The sequence below is a fragment of the Aphis gossypii genome, chromosome X (assembly GCF_020184175.1).
Source record: "Aphis gossypii isolate Hap1 chromosome X, ASM2018417v2, whole genome shotgun sequence".
In the NCBI taxonomy this organism is placed as follows: domain Eukaryota; kingdom Metazoa; phylum Arthropoda; class Insecta; order Hemiptera; family Aphididae; genus Aphis; species Aphis gossypii.
The window spans coordinates 53,297,857-53,315,767 of record NC_065533.1 but is presented as its reverse complement, the minus strand read 5'-3'; the positions used below and the strand labels follow the sequence as shown (position 1 = coordinate 53,315,767).

The following is a 17,911-nucleotide window of genomic DNA, read 5'->3' as shown; positions in this document are numbered from 1 at the left end:
GATAGTTATAATTTAAAACGAGATCAATGGTATCTAATTGGAGAAGGCATAACTTTTTCTCCAGAGCACTCGAAGACTATATTATATTATATTAGATTATATTTTCAAGATTTTCCTTTATATCTTACGAATCAGATAAATGATATTCCGCCTGCTCGCCCAATACGTAAGTGCGAGAATTGTGTAGAGCTTTCACCAACGCGCAGACAACGCAGGAAATTTGATGATGACCTCCAACCGGGCCGAAGCAGATGAAAATATCCTATGCCAGCGTCCCGAGGGAGATATTAACGATAGCACCGAAAATCCATTGTTTGTGGTTGGTGAAGCTATAAATGCAGTATCATATGGCGGACCATATACTGGTGTATGTATATTAGCCCCGGTTATACTTCCAGATTACAAGGATCCGTTATTTACGTAAAATTCCCAAATTAATTGTTGAAATCGGGTTGTCTGAAAATTCGGTTTCCGGACGATAATTTCACGTGATAACGTCATTGATAATATATTGTATACTTTTATGAATTTAATTTAAAAAAAAAAAAAAATGAGCAGCGATTGTTGGTAGCTTAGCGAATGGCGTTGCAGACGTAGATGTGGTAGGGCCTCGCGCCTTTCATGAGTACATTACTCCTTGAAGGTAGTGGAAGATCCATGAGATCCATAGGTTCGTCAGGTTGGTCTGCCATGGTGTGATTGTAAGCGGTTTTACAATTTATTTTTTCAATTTTTGCAAGTTTAATGTGAATGATCATCATTATTTATTGTTATTGATATGGAAACACATTCACTTTTCACTTGTTTGATATGTTTGGCTATATTTGTGATTTCCGTAACAACTCGCGGAACGTGAAATTTTTTATTATACGTATACTGCCGTCGTTCATCGATTTATAAGACGTTATCACACGTTAAGAACATATCTGATAAATGTTGACAGACCGTTTTTCACTCCTTAAATATAGAACAAATATAAATTGACGACAAAAAAATAATATTATAAAATATATTTTATCTATTTGTTACAAATTATACAAATATTTACAAAAAAATAAAATACAGAAATATATATTTTTTTTTAAATAAATATTTATGGGTTCTATCCCACATTAAATGGGAATGGGGAATTCCTGCAAAAATATTAACGACCGTTTTAATACTTAGTAAGTTCTGTAGGATATAAATATTTTATTTTCATATATACCTATGATGGAAGGATATAATAGTTTCCGATGTTATTTAAAACAATTATTAGTCATAATTATAAAATGTAAGTAAAAAAATGAGACACATAATTACATCCTATACGTCCATAGGAAAATGCGTTGCTCCTCAAACACCGATTTATTCGCACCTAGTTAATTTTATTATTTATAGTAATAAATAATAAAAGTAAATAAATCAATAAAAAAATAATAAAATATATATTTTAATATTATTATTTTTATTCAAGTTTATATTTAGCCAAGGTCAAGTGTTTCGACGATTTCCTAAGACATTTCACGCTAGATAAATATTATATTTATGTTAATAATAATAATTTTACTAATGGAATGTGTATTATTTTTTAGTTTTCCAATCAGTTGTTTATTGATTGTTAATTATTGTATAATAGTATAATACTATAGTCATTAGTATATTTTCCCAAAAGTTAATAGCTCATCAGTTACCTATCTTATACATCACATTAATATGTTATAACTACCATTGATATGGTTTATTAAACAATTATTACGATAAAAGAAATATTAATAATATAACAGTTTTTCAAAATTATACAAAAATATATATACTTGTATAATGAACTTAATATAAGAGCCAAATACATTTCAATTAATTATAATAATAATATTATTCATGAAATGAATATTTAATATTATGTAATGATTTTATTTTTAAATAACTAATTTTTTTCTCGGATGCTTGTATATGGTTAAGACAACTATGGAGGACCTTTATCACGACAAATAAAATATTTGAAAAAAAAAGAAAAACGGAAAATTCACTCAGTTCTATAGAAAGATTTTTATGTGTAATGATGTGTTAAATAGGTACTTACATTTTAATTCAGTGATAAATGATTTCTCACTAAAAACGGTTCTGAGTGGAGTTCGTCTGTCAGCCCATATTTCTAATGATATTTTATTACATTGTTATGATGATATATTTGAAAAATTGCATTGTGTGTAATAACTAATAACAAATAAATGATAATAGTTTTGTAAAGTTTCAAATATCTAACAATAATACTTTAAAAATACATAAAAAAAATAACTAAAATCATTTTCGTTCAAATATTAAATTTTGTTGAACATTTAAACTTAAAAATTAAAATTTCTCTAAAAAACAAAACTAATTTTTTTTAAAAAAAAAAACAAAAAGGTGATAAAAAATTGAGAAAATTCTACAATTTCAAATGACTATAAATAGCGCAAAAGAGCTAAAATATTTTAGCTAGAAAATCTTTACATAAAAAATACTGCATGTTTCTTCAAAAAATTATTGATTTTTAAATAACGAAATTGATCTTGTCAAAAAATGATATTTCGTAAACATTACTATTTTACAGTAATGCTGTTGTTTTAGTGTTCCTCAAATATTAAGAAAAGTATGGTGAATTGTTATTTTGAAATTATTGAAAATTATCAATTATAAATCCAACTTTCTACTAGAAAACATATTTTAAGTTGAACATTGCAGCAACACTCAAAAGGAGAAGATAGATACAAAACAAAAATCATCGTAAAATCTTTACATTATTATTATTCCGCATATTCCCATTTATCGCTTTTCTTTTGTAATGTATGACTTCGTATTAATAATAAAGAGTAATCTGTATACTGTATAATTATAGTCTTCAAAGTTCAAATCTGTATTTTTCAAAATGAATATAGATATCAAATTGATAGAAGTAAAAATATTTAATTTGGTAACTATTGCTCGACAGAACTGTTATTTTTAACGTCTGTATATAAAAACATGTGTTATTGGAAATTAATTTGGTCTTGGTCAAAATAAATGCGTTAACGTGAAAAAAGTAAATATGTAATAAATAATAATTGTTGAACAAATGCGGCATAATATGGTTTAGTTAAAAACGTCTACCAAAATTGAAAAATATCAATTTACTGGGATATAAGCAATGTTAAACAGTCATTACCACTATTGAGATGACGTCATAAAGTTACATACAATATTACTCAATAGTTTAAAGAAAACTGTTTATTATACAATATAATTATTCAATTAATGTCATAAATTATTATGTTATTGAAACTAAATGCATTTTAAAAATGATTATTTATTTTTTACATTTTCAGATTTTTTTTTTTTAATTCCCGTCATTAAATTATTAGTTATTACTTATTTTTGTTTTTTAACATGATCTTTTATAAATATATTGTTTTTTTACGTTCTAGAAACCTTAGTTTTATATTATTTCTCCTAGTTTGACTTGCGTAACATTTATTGCTGTAGATACAGGCTGTACACAGAATGCTTAAAGTAAGTATGACTAACTTCTATATTTCAGAAAAACACAGACGTCGTGAAATCATTTATTGCATAAGCTTAGTGGTTAAATGTCTAATTAATTGCTGTTTTAATTAATTTTGAAGTATACACTTCAATAATAAAAACATGACGATGTAACTAGATTTTAAGCCTATTTACTAATGAGCATAATATAATACACTATCCCTCAGATGAATTATTGCTTATTATTATTAAAAGTAAGTTATTGTGAAATCCTAATGTTTTTTGATTTTTAAATGAATATTTAAGTATTATTTATTGACTTTTTTATTGTTTAAGGTAAGGCATCGACTACATGGTTATTAGCTGACGATTTAGCAATTATACCTACATTAAATATTTTAGTATTTACGGTCGTACCCATTTTCCTCAAAAAAAAAAAAAATTTTGACCATATTCCACCAATAAATAAAATAATAAAATCGTTATTCGTTATCAGAGTGTTAAATTAAAAATAAAATAACAAATCAAATATTTAAAGTATAATTATAATATAATAATACACCGTACGCGCTGAATTTAGCAGCTGACTAAGAATAGAATTAATATTATAATAAAAAAGGACTCACGCCGATAAAAATGCAACATCATTAAATAAAATAATAATAATAAATTAGTTAATAATAAGGAATTGATGACAATGCAACTGGACAATATGTAAAATATAAAATAAAGTAAAAAGAGAATAAATATAATAAAAAAGTACGCACATCGATAAAAATGCATCAACCAATAAATAAAATAATAAATTAGTTAATAATAAGGGGTGGTAAAATGTGATCCTAGCCATAGATACCTAGGTACTCTATTTTTATAATACGGAACGCAACACTACAACACTGACTAAAATATTAGAGGAAAATAGACATAATTTTATTTAAAAATAATGTGGAGAAAAATGGAATCCAACTTTTTTTTTTTGGAGGAAAATGGTCCACCCCGCCCGTATTTATGTATTACATTAAATTGTTCAATTTACATTTTTATTTAAGTACTAGCTGACCCATATGCACTTCGTTGCCCGTTAAAAATGCCAATTCTATAGTATGATTAGAATTTTGATTAATTCGTTGTTTAATAGGTATTCGATTTAACGATGTTCAAAATTTAGACATTTTTATAATTTATATTTTTTTTTGTTTTTGATTTTTTTTTTCGTTTTTTTCGGGCTCTTCGGTAAAAACACTTAGGTATACTAATACTAAATACATAGTGCATTAACATAAATTAGCTGAAATCAAAATCGTGACTAAAATAAATGATCGAGTTTAAAATGTAATATTTATATTCCGATATTTCGATATTTGATGATAAATAATTGTGTATGACTGATTTTTTATAAAAATGTCTCAAAACATTTTAATGTATATATTTTTTATATTTTTATGTTTAAATTTTAAACTGAATAATTATTCTTTTTAGGATTTTGCTAACATTGATTTTTATGATATTGGAAAAATAAATCTACAGTGAATGATCTAATTATAAATAACAAATTTTATGATGAAATTGTTGATAATTTTGGGAAAATTTGAGATGATTACAAATTCTTTTGAGAACTAATAAAGTTAACTTAACCTATACTTGTAAGTTGCAATATAATAAGATATATATATACACGAGTATAATAAAAAGGTTGTTGTTTTACATGTAAAATAGTAAAATTATAATAGCTCTCCTCAAATCCTAACATTTCCCCTCATAGAAGAATGTTTGCGGGTGCCTATGATTCTTTTCAATTTATGTATTTGTATATATTTATCATTCAGTAGAGGAAAACAGTAAAAGACTCTACAGACGATCTCCCATCATGATCAATAACAAAAACTATGACTACGTACTTGCTCATGAAATCTAGCCACTTAATCAATATACTAGATATTGATGACATTTTTGTTATTACAAAAATATATGGTCTTAACTAATTCGGGAAAATCTCTTTAGCTGATATCCAGTATTCTTGTTGTTACATCTCTCCCCGCTGTGATATAAAAAATAATTTTATCCATACTAAGTTATAGTTAATTTAAAAATATTATTAAACATTTATGAAATAATTTTTACTTTATTTTTAATATAAAATAAATAAATTTAATATTAAATATTTTATTTAATAAATAAGCTATTACTACGTGTTACTAGGTAAGTTTTTTTTTTTATTATTTAAACTTGAAAACAAAATACTGATAATGAAATTCATACAATAAAAAAACCAGATATCACACACCTGCACTTCCCAAAGATATTAATGAAGTACACGAAGTTCTAAAAAATATGAATATTATGACTAATAAAAATTAAAACTTTTTGCTAATTAAGGAAACAAATATAATTGTTTTTACACTTCTCACAAAATTAAAATACTTACCTATATGTTCTACGGAAAAAGTTTTTATTGACGGAACATTCTAGTTCTGTATTACATTTTTTATCAGTTTTTTGTACTGCATGGATTTCAAAATGGTATATATCGTACACGTCTCTGGTATATTGCTTCCTAATAAATGTAGGTACATCGACTTATAAACACTTATTTAAAAAGTTACGTAATGCATGTTTGACTTAACCCAAGTATGTTCGTACTGTTCGTAGTTGATTTCGAAATTGGAATACTCGATTATTTAGTATATGACCAACCAGTATTATTTGAGGTTGTAATTTTCATCTCGGTCAAGCGTGGTTTAGAAAATTACCAATTTGGGTCTATCTAAAAATTATATTTAAAGAGACGCAGATGAAGGAAAATGTTTAAATTATATTTTTGGTCTTCCGTTCCTTGAACCTGATGAAGTCGAAAATTCGTTTGTTTTTTTATTTAATTGTAAAAATGCCATCTAATAATCAAATAGTATAATTTTACAATTACTTAACAGAAAATTATAGCAAGGCATATACCTTCCTTCTTTGTGGGCATCAAAACCAGAGGTTATAACAAATAATGTATGTGAATCTTTCCATTCAAAATTTAACGAGTATTTTTATCATCATCATCCATCACTATATAAATGTATAGCTGCTCTACAGGATATTTAAGTTGCCACATGTATAAAAATTAGGAGTGTAGAAGAAGGAGTAGTACAAGAAATAAAGCGGTAACATAAAATTACAAATTTATTAATAAATATTATAGCGACAAATGAAAGAAGATGGACAAATTTCAAGATATGAGTTTTTTAAAAAGTATGTTTTAAGAATAAACGACAAAATGTTAATTAGGTAGCTATTATATTATTATTTATATTTTTTTAATTAAATTTTTTTTTTTGATTATACGATTTCTTATAGTAATTTTTATTAATAATAATATATTTTTCAATTTTAAAAATTGGTTTTTCTTTATTTTTACGCCTAATACTTATAGTCTCTACACTAATAGATGTCATAATACGTATTATACATTTATACTTAATCAAACGATAAACGTGTATATAGATTATCATAACGATATGTATATATAGGTAGTGTTTATATTATACAATATATATAAAAAGTATATAAAATAAATTGCCACGGTTAGTACAATGTATCTAATATTGGTTTTATCGCAGATTGTATAATCTTAATTTTTTTTTTGCCGCAGCTTACCATCTCCCAATTTGTCAATATTATAAACAGTTAAAAATGTATAGGATTTTAATTTGAAAATTAATATTTGAGAATTTAATTCAAGATTTCTCAAAAGTTATTCTCACAGCAACTTAAAAATATCAAAAATACTTTTACGAAATTTTTTATAGTTACGTATTTCTAGTTGAAATTTAGATCAAATTTAAACGAATATTTCAACGAAAATATCATTTTTAGTTATTTTTGTGTGATTAAAAAAATACTTGAATATTTTTTTCAATTACTGGCACATATTTAATTTATTTATTTGATCTGGAACTATACACAATACAATTTTCAAAATATTTATGTTCATTAAAACTTATTAATTTAGTAATTATACCACAACTATATATATTCACAACGTTCTATGACTAATAATTAGTTAATAATAAATAATTATTATTATTATGTTATACAATGTGTAAGATTTTAAGTGTAGATTGTATACTCGTATGTCTTAATAAAAAAAAAAAAACCTGCCGCATAAAAAATATTAATATTAATTTTAATTTTATAAATAGAATTCAAAGGTTTCTTTTTTATCACGAGGTTATTATTTTTATTTATTTCATAACTATTTAGATTAAGTTCTATGCCTATATTGTATAGAGTATACATTTTTTGGTATTTATCAGATATCAGATTTTATATTTGACGTATTCCTAACACTAGATAGGTAATCCATAATTCATAATATGAATAAATATGTATTTAAAATTCGTTGGTACTTCGTACTCTAATTATATTCAAGAAATATTATGTTGTTTAAAAGTATTCATATCACGATTGATGATGTATATTATAATTTTCAGATTTTGATAAAATTTTAAATTTTACTTTCGAAAACTTGACATTTCAATACAAGGTTATCCTACTGTATTATATTATAGTTGTCATACAAATCTTGATTCTCATTATTATTATTTTTTTTATAATATTTGTATATGGATATTATGATATTTACAAGACAAGTTTTTTTTTTAATTTCTATAGTTTTTTGGTTAAATTTAATTAGGTACATTTCGTATTTTTTTTTTTTTTTTTACTTATATAAAATAATAATAATTTTTATACAAAGAAGAAGAATTATGAGGAATATATTAAAATTTAGTAATAGATAATTATAAGTATGTTTTAATGTTTAGATGAGCGAAATAATGAATAAACATTTTGCGCGTTACTACATCTGTGCCACTACACACCGCTGATCAAAAACCTTAAATACTCATTATTTATTACCAATCGTTAACAAATGATAAATAATAATGATTACTGTAAATTTAAAATTCGATTTTTTTTTGTACTGAAAAAAATTCTGCTTTGAATTTAAAAAGTTGAAACTTAAAACATGTAAATAATAAATATTAAAATATTGTAGTTATTTTTTGATGAATTCAAATTATTTGAATATTATAAATAATCTATTATACTTACATTCTCATACCGTACACTAAAAATCTATAAAATATGTCAAGTTATAGATATTTTTTTCACCTATAAGTTATAACTTTATGTTATTTAAAAATTTGAAACTATTTGGATTCCGATTATTCCTATTTCTTATATTAGCTTTTTGCTTGATTTAAGTTGTTAATATTACAATATTTTAAGTAAATTAAAATTTAATAATTATTATATTATACAAAAGGTAATTTATTCGTGTACTTATAATTTATATAATAAAAAAATACTTTTATGAAAATGATTTGCTAAATCAGATATGTAACAATACATTTTAAAGTTATATTTAGATACATATAGTAATAGGTACAAAATGATTTTTTTGTATTTATTTTTGGTATTTATTTATTTTATGCATAATCGTATACAAACATAATATATAATAATGTTGATTAGAATCAAAATTTAAATTGTAGTCTTTAATAATATTATAAATTGTTGTATTAATGTTGTGTACTCGTATGCAAATTATCTTCTGTAATGCGCTATTATTATAATTTATAGTCTTAATTAGTAGGTTATTTGTTCAGGTCGATGACCAGTATATTACAAATTAGGTCATAATTGATATTATACTTGTTAGTTATTAGCCATAGTACGACTCTTATCGAAGAAGTATCACAATGCAATGTCCAAATCTGTAACAGAAAAACATAACATTTCCACAAAAAAATATGATGACTTCGTGAAACTCGCGTGTTGTATAATAATATTATGTAGATAGCATATTATAAAATTAAGCTGTTTGTAATAGGAACAAGTCATGAACCACGATAATGCAACGATGAAAAATAATAATATATTATACATAAATTATACAATGAGTACGTATCGTGGTTAATATGATTTACGTTTTTTTTTTAATCAATTATTTAATAAAACATTAAACAAGAACGAAATAAATAACATATTAATACTAAATACATATTATACCTAATATAAATCTCTAATGGTGAGATTTGTTGAGGTCGTGAATTAATACACGATGTTGAGTCGTTAACAATTGTTAATAAAAAACTCAAAGTTAAATTATATGAATGATTCGTAGGCGTGGAAAAAAAATGAAAAATAATGATGACGTATAGTATGACGATTATTCGGGACACACGACAAGCGTTGTGCACGGTGGTACATCATCATGGTTACAGATTTTTCGGGGGCAGTGGGGGCAACCGCCTTCGTGAAATGGTTTAACGGAGGCCAAAAGTATTATTATCACGCCCACGTTGTCTACGAAAATCATTTTATTAAAATAATAAATTGTATCATGAAAATTGTTATCTGAACACCGGCGACCGCCCGTTTTGGACAGTTGCAAAATCCTTGGAAAATTAATGCAAAATAGCTAGTAAATTCTTAAACAGACAAGTGCACGACAAAGAAACATACTTACCCGTTAAAACGAATGTATAAACTACTTATATGTATCATATAATCCAAACAAAATAATTAATATTGCATTATTTAGTATACTATGACGACTAAAACCAATAAAGAGAAATTTAAAAATATACACGTAACATGGGGGGGGAATCACACATATCTCTATGAGAAAATTTTGGCACATATTATATAGTAGAATATCTAAGAATAGGTCCGGAAAATGCATTCGGACTATTTTTTTTTTTTTTGGCTCATTCAAGAGGTTAACCTCGTGATAATAATATTTTGTATAATAAATTAATAAATATTTCAATTTATTACCATTATTATTACCTAAAATTTTAATACTTTCTTTTTTAATTGAAATTAATTAATCCATAATAATATCAGATTTTACTTTATTTTTCATTAGGTATATTAGTAGTTTAAATTTTTCATAGTATATTATGGCAGCTATTATACTATAGCTTATTTTCTTAAATTAATGAATTATCAGAACGCTAAACGGTGTTTTCTAGTTATTACTTATTATACTCGTATGTTGATTTAATACTTATACTTTAGTACGGTAAACATTTAGTTGGAGAATGCGGCAATTTTTTTTTTTTAATTAAAAGATAGATATCTACAAAAAAAGTTGAAGTTTTAAGAACGATCAAAACTATAATGGAGTTCGTTGAAGGCACACACAGACATTTTTTTTTGTGATCAAATATCTACTTTGAATTATTTAACATTTTCATAATATGTATAACTAACATTATAGAATAAAAAATGGCAAGCTTAAATACAATATTTTGAAATTAATTTATTATAAAAATAAAACATGTTATAATATTTTTATATGATTTATTAAATAAGAATATTTATTATTAAATTTATCCGCACAATTATGTATTTGCGTTCCTTTATATTTTTTAAAAGTAAATAATTATTTGTTATCTCATATTTTAAAAAAAAAATCTGATGCTGATTCATTGTTAAGCTCGTTCTCTAAAGATATTTAATAAAATGTCCTCCTTAAATTTTTTTTTTTTATCAAATCGTGATAGTTTTAAATTAAACTTTTTATTAATTTTAAGAAAAAAGTGATGTATAATTCAAATATTATGTATTTTGCATATTATATTGTGTATTATTTTTAAAATATTATGGATCTGTAATAATTATTTAAATTATTTAATTAAATTTTCACATGAATTTAAATTATACAATGATCTCAGTCCGTTAAATTATTTATAAATAAATAATAAAAAATGTTTATTTGAAAAAAAGGAAAAAAAATAAGTTTAAAAAAACTCGGCAAGTGGGTACCGCTCTGTTGTACAAAAGGGGGTGGGGTGGACCTCGGACTAGGGTAGGTTAAATTTGAATGCAATGATAGGTATCATTGTATACGAAAAACGATTCTGAACGGAGATGATTTGTCAGTCTAGAATATTTAACGTTAGATATAAATACAAACAATTTTATGAATTTTGAACTATAAAATAATTTGCAAATATTCATGATTTTGACGAGTTTTTGTCAAAATTTGAACTTCAAATGCTAATAAGAAAAAATTGTGCTTATGTATTCTTATAATTTTTTAATCACTATAAGAATAACATATGAGGAACTTTGTATAAAATTTTCTAGTATTTTGATTGGGCCAAAAAAATTTTACCGACACTTCAAAAAAAATTTTCAGAAAAATTGAAAATTTCAGTTGTCTATAAATAGCTCACAAAAACTCAAAATATTTTGAAAATTAAATTATGTAAAGAAAATTCTAATCTAAATAACTGGTAAAATTTTCAAGTATTTACGACTTATACTTTTTGAATAATAACAAATATTTAAAATCGTTTGAGGATAAATCGTTATCGTTACACGATTTCGTAAAAATTTAAATTTCAAACACTCATAAAAATTTTTTGTCAGAATCCGGTAGAGTTTTTTTTACAGATATTTGAAGAAAAATTTATGTACCAAATTTTCAAAACTTAGTTATAAAAGAAAAAATTTTTACGATTTTCCAACCACAAAATTACTTGCAAATTTTCGCGATTTTGACATATTTCGTATAAATTCGAATATTAAGCACTCATAAAAAAAAATTGTGACTAACGATTTCGGATTTTTTTTTATCACTTTAAGAACAACTTATAAGAAACCTTGTATTAAATTTTCAAGATTTTCTGGTCAGCCAAAAATTTTTATCGTTATTTAAAAAAAAAATACTTAGAAAAATTTAAGATTTCAATTGTCTTTAAATAGTTCAAAAAAAATCAAAATTCTTTTAAAATTTAACTGTGTATGGAGAACACTAATATAAACATTTGGTGAAAATTTCAAGTATTTACATCGATTAGTTTTTAAGTTATAGCAAAATAAAAAAATCGATTCGAAAACTTGTGTTGCGTAAAAATTCCCGCTTTTCCGTCATTTTTTTTTTGTTTTTCTCGATTTTTTTGAAAACTATTGGAAAATGTTTACTTTTTACCTCTATAATGCACCAAGGATATTCACTTTTCCATCGAAAACCACCCCCGAAGTTTGAAATTGAAGCATTATTTCGACTAGTTATGCTGTACATAGAAACAAAAAAAAAAAAAAACATACATCATTGTAAAATCAATACATTCATCACTCCGTTCAGAATCTAAAAAATATATTGGGTTGTATAAATAAATAGCAAGTATAGGTAGTTCTTAATTACACAACGCCGTATGTTAGATTGTGATACAATAAGCAATCGTCTTAGAGCACGAAACATACTGATTTTTAATTGTTTGTACAATATTCTCTATAACAGTTTATTATTATTCGATAAAGATACTTCTCGTTATTTTCTGTAAAGATAATTCATTTTGAGTAATATTATTTTTAAAACACGCTACTACGGTATTGACAGACAATAGTCAATATTAAATTTATAAGAATAATAGATTTTTTTTTTTTTTAATGTTTCATTATATGTGTTCAAATATTTTAAGCTCTTTTTCTAAAATATAACAAAATATGTGAAATTATTTAAAATCAAACTTTGTAATTAAGTTAAATATTCACAAAACAAATTTTATACCTCACTTAGAATAATAAATTTACTATCGCCACAAGAATAAAAAAGTCGGCAAGTGGGTACCGCTCTGCTGTACATTATAATATATCACATATATCACTGACCAATAAATCGGAAAATTATCGCGACGATAAACTACATAATATTTTTAGTATTAAATTAAGAAAAGACAATATACGATACATCAAAAAATTGTCTAATTCATTTTCGAATTAATAAAATTATGTGAACAATAAATGTTATGGTTATTTGAAGAGGAATTTCATGTGCTTATGATATTGAGAATTTATCAAGGTTCGAGTTACCGAGAATCGACTGTATTGTATATTAATTCGTATTCAAGTTGCAATATAAATTCTCTTTTTAAGGAGTTTTATATAGGCAATTCTATCGTCATATTCAGAATGATGTTAATTTTAAATATTTATTAAAACTAAACAACAAGTTGTGTCTACATAATTATCCTTGTTTTGACTTGTTATGCTGTACACAGACACAAAAAAAAAACAAAAAAAAAAAAACATACATCATTGTAAAATCAATACATTCATCACTCCGTTCAGAATCTAAAATGTACAAATACAAGAAATCTTAAAACAAACGTTTGACTAATATAATAAGTGCCTAATAATAATAATAATAAAAAATAATAATTGTGTACGGTAAAAACGTATTTTTACTTCACTAAGTAAATGACTAATTTGTGAAAAAATTACGCAAAATCAAACTGAAGTAAATTTTCATGAAAAAGACACCGTTTTCGTATTTCGCGGTGTGAAAAACCTGTAAAATGAACAACTTTTTTAAATAGATCGATTTCATGAAGCTAATACGATATAAATATTAAAAAGTGATGTAATATTAAGGGGTATAAAACCTTAATTGACTTAAGAAAAAATTTTACTCTATGACCTCTAATGGATTTATCTGTGAGTGAAATTGATACTATAAAACAAGAAAGTTGTGTTTAACAATTTATAATACAAAATACATAAATTTATTATTGAAAATACAAGCAAAATGATTTGAAAATTTCTTTAATGCATTTAGTATATGGATTTTTTAGACAGCTTACTAAATCTTTACCATTGTGAATTCATAAATTAATTTTGTTTTAATAATATCCAGCGCCATGGTAGTGTAAAAAAAAAGTAAACAACAAAATAATAACTGCACGACGGTGTGTGTATAGTATATCGAAGCAGAAGTTGTCCATCTACAGACAAATTTGTTATACGACATAACTAATTTTCCACTACATCAATTAACTCTTAGTAAACTTCAAAACATCGGAAACATTGTAAAAATCATCAAAACCGTACATAAAGAAATCAAGTTACAAATGAAAAAGTGCGAACTTTTTAATATAAATTTCAAATTTCTACTACTACCTTAGTCAACTAGTCAACTACTACCTTATACATGGCGTGTAATGGTCATAGCCTTACAATTATATGTGTGTGTTAGTAAGTGTGTTAGTAAATGTATCAGTCAGCAGTTACGAGTTATATACATAAGTGTTATGTAACATATTATATACATAATTATTACAGTACAATTTGGAAAGCCAAAATAAAAATGTTTAGCTCTCTGAGATGGAAAACCATGTATTATTTACGGCAAGATTTTGTAAGCATACTCATAGTCAAGCTTGGATTAAGAATCGATTACTTCGATTAGGATACCATCAACTTAATGGGCCCCCTTTCAACTTGAACTTCAAAAAAATGTATCACTACAATTTAAAGACTTTATATTATTGTAAGTATAATGTTGTACAAACTACAATACCTAGTTATGTAATAATTTATTATATTAATGTATATGCATATACTAATATACATATAAAACAGTGCATTTGTTAAAAAGAATAATAATTAACATTTTTTTTTTGCAAATTGTTGAATAGTTTCGTTGAAATTAATCAATTTCAAAATATCATTTATGATGTTAAGTTTACCTACTATACTCAATAAAATAATTTTTTAACTATTTTAAACGCATTAAAAACACATATTTTACAAATAAAGATGAGCCCACAAAACTACCCCTCTTTGCCCCCTCCTCCTTAACCCGAGCTTGAGTATCACGATTCGTATTAAAAAATCTAAGACAGTAGAAACTAAATTAACAAATTTCAGACCTCTAGTAAAAAAAGAGTCATTGTTGGTTTTATAATTAAAGAATGGGATAATGAAAAAAGGTCATAATTTCGTGAATAGTGGGAGGGAATACGAAAATTGATTTGAGCTAAAAGTTCCAAATATTTTATTATTTTATTATTGTATTATTTTAAGGTGTTTAAAAAAATCAAAAGCGCTCAAGTATTATATTTTATGTTGTTAGATATGATATGTATAAAATATATTATTTTCTTATTTGATTAAGACTAATGAATAAAAATACATCGCAATAATTTTGACAATTCGTTTGATTTTCGTGCAATTTTTTGAATTACAAAATATTTCTTTCGGCCGGTAGCACGTATCTAGTCACTTTTTATAGTAGGTACTTTGCACAAATGAAAAAAATTAATTAAAAGAGTAATTTGAATATTACAAGTTGAAAAAATGCAAAAGTTTTGTGAAGGTCGAAGTATGTGCTCAAACGTGATAGTGGCCAATGTTTTTTTACGATTTTTTTATTTTTTTTTTTTATGTACAGTCTGTACACAGTTTTTATGTACAAGTACTCTCAAGCCTAACCCGTGGCCAGTGGGTCATGATTGAAGACAAAGGGTTAATTATGTGTTTTCCCAATGCCACCAACGGCTGAAAGTGAAACTGGAATTGAACTAGGGTACACCATACGGCGTGATTGGACGTTTGAGACACAACAGACCTCCGAACACATGGTTAACGTCTGGTAGTATATATATGATGTATTCGATCCGAAACCTTTACTGGGTAGAGCTACCGGTTGTTGTTTCTATATGTAACGATCGTCGGACTAAAATCGTATACTGAACAGTAGATAGCGCTATAGTATTTTGTTTCAGCCGCAGCCACCGTCAGATCGCGATTCGAATAGCTATACAACAGGTATAGGTATACAGTGTATGTATATAATTAAAATTTTTATCTGAAAATATTATTTAGTTTTACATATAAAACTAAATATAGGTACAGTATTAAATACCCGTAATTCTTTGCGACATAAGCGTGTCTTGATTATTTCTATATTGTATAGCTTCTATTACGTCCGAACGAAATCGCATTATATCAGATAGAATGAATTTTCGTAAATTAAAAGGAAACTCAGTTTTATTTGCTAAAGCGGTAATTTTTTGACTGAAATTTCGTAATAGGTGATTTCGGCATTCTATTTTATCTATAACAAACTCAGATCCATACGGTAAGACTTCATTGAGTTTTTTTAAAACACTACTTACTATCACCATCTCCTATAAACATAAATAGCGTATAAATATTAAATACTAAAATAATTTTTTTTTTCATACTTACCTATTAATTTATTATACTTAAACCCATGCATTTCAACACTACGGGAAAATCCTTCAACTATTCCATCTGCCTCCATTGCAGTTGATGCTTTTCTCCAATTTAGAAAACAAACATGTTCAGATGCTTTTTCATTATGTGATGATACCCTTTGACAAATAGCACAATATCTATTTCTTACACCTACAAATAAAACTTTTCCAGATCTTTTCCCAATAATAGTGGCCTATATATTTTAATATAAAAAAAAGGTATAAAAATATTTTATATTAGGTATATAAATTATTAATAATTGCATACTGTTCCTAATAAAGCATTGTACTTGGACTTATAACTTCGCTTAGACCATTGGCCATCAGCGATAACTGTACACATAGGACTACCATCTACATCTACTTCCTTATTTTTTAACGCAATCTCTCTTTCTTCATCACCAGCCTGTTTCATTTCACTACGTGCAGTTTTTTGTACCGCTAAATTAATATAATTTTGAATTTTTATGTATGTTTTAATGCACATACTAGGTACTTCAATTGATGCGGAAAGTTCTGCTAACTGTGCATATCCAATTCCTTAATTGTACAATGTTGAATGTTGTGTGTGAAAATATAGTATAATTTTAATTTAACTATTAAATTATATTATAGTTATGGAAAATAATGATTTTAGTTTTTAATGTATCTAGTTAATTTATTTAAATCAGAGGTTCTCAAACTTTTTTTGCGTACCACTTAGCTGTATTATCAATCAGTCGCGTACCACTAATGACTAATTACAGAAGTATCCAAATTGTACAATTAAATACCTTACTTTTTAGTTAAATACATTTATTTAAAATAATGAGGCAGTACAATACTACAATATAATTATTTTTATTTTATTAGTTTTTTTAGGTAAGGTATAAATTTAAATATAAACTTTCAGTGAGGTCAGAATCAAATATTTATTTTTAATTTTTCGTTCTACCACCATATGGCCTTTTGAGTACCACTAGTGGAACGTGTACCACAGTTTGAGAACCGCTGATTTAAATATAAATATATATATACCAATTATTGGTGTTGTGCAACACTCACTATTATTATTTTGAAAAACTATAGATTTAAAATGTTAGTTTTGTAGATTAGCTCTATTGGATACAGTGCCGTAACTACCAGGGATGCTAGAGGTGCAAAAAACCCCCGAGCCCCAAATTTATTCATAATAATAAGCCTGTGAGCTGTGTCTTAACTATTTGGAATTTTTTTTATAAAATATTATTCTGGTTACAAGTTATTATATACCTACATCTTATCAGAATGAATAATTGTTAAACTCTAGGAGCATTATTATTCAATAATGTTAATAATAACAATTCTGTATAAAGTGTATTTAGAAATTAAATAATTTATGTAAT

General features: G+C 25.1%; 1 long non-coding RNA gene across 1 annotated transcript; it reads right to left on the bottom strand.

The window, feature by feature from the left end:
• Positions 1 to 511: 511 nt before the first annotated feature.
• LOC126551853 (uncharacterized) lies at positions 512 to 5,650 on the bottom strand. Its single transcript, XR_007605745.1, has 3 exons — positions 5,379 to 5,650; positions 2,063 to 2,196; positions 512 to 957 (listed from the first exon to the last, which is right to left on the bottom strand). It is a non-coding gene; the product is annotated as an uncharacterized LOC126551853 (long non-coding RNA).
• Between the last annotated feature and the right edge of the window lie 12,261 nt (positions 5,651 to 17,911).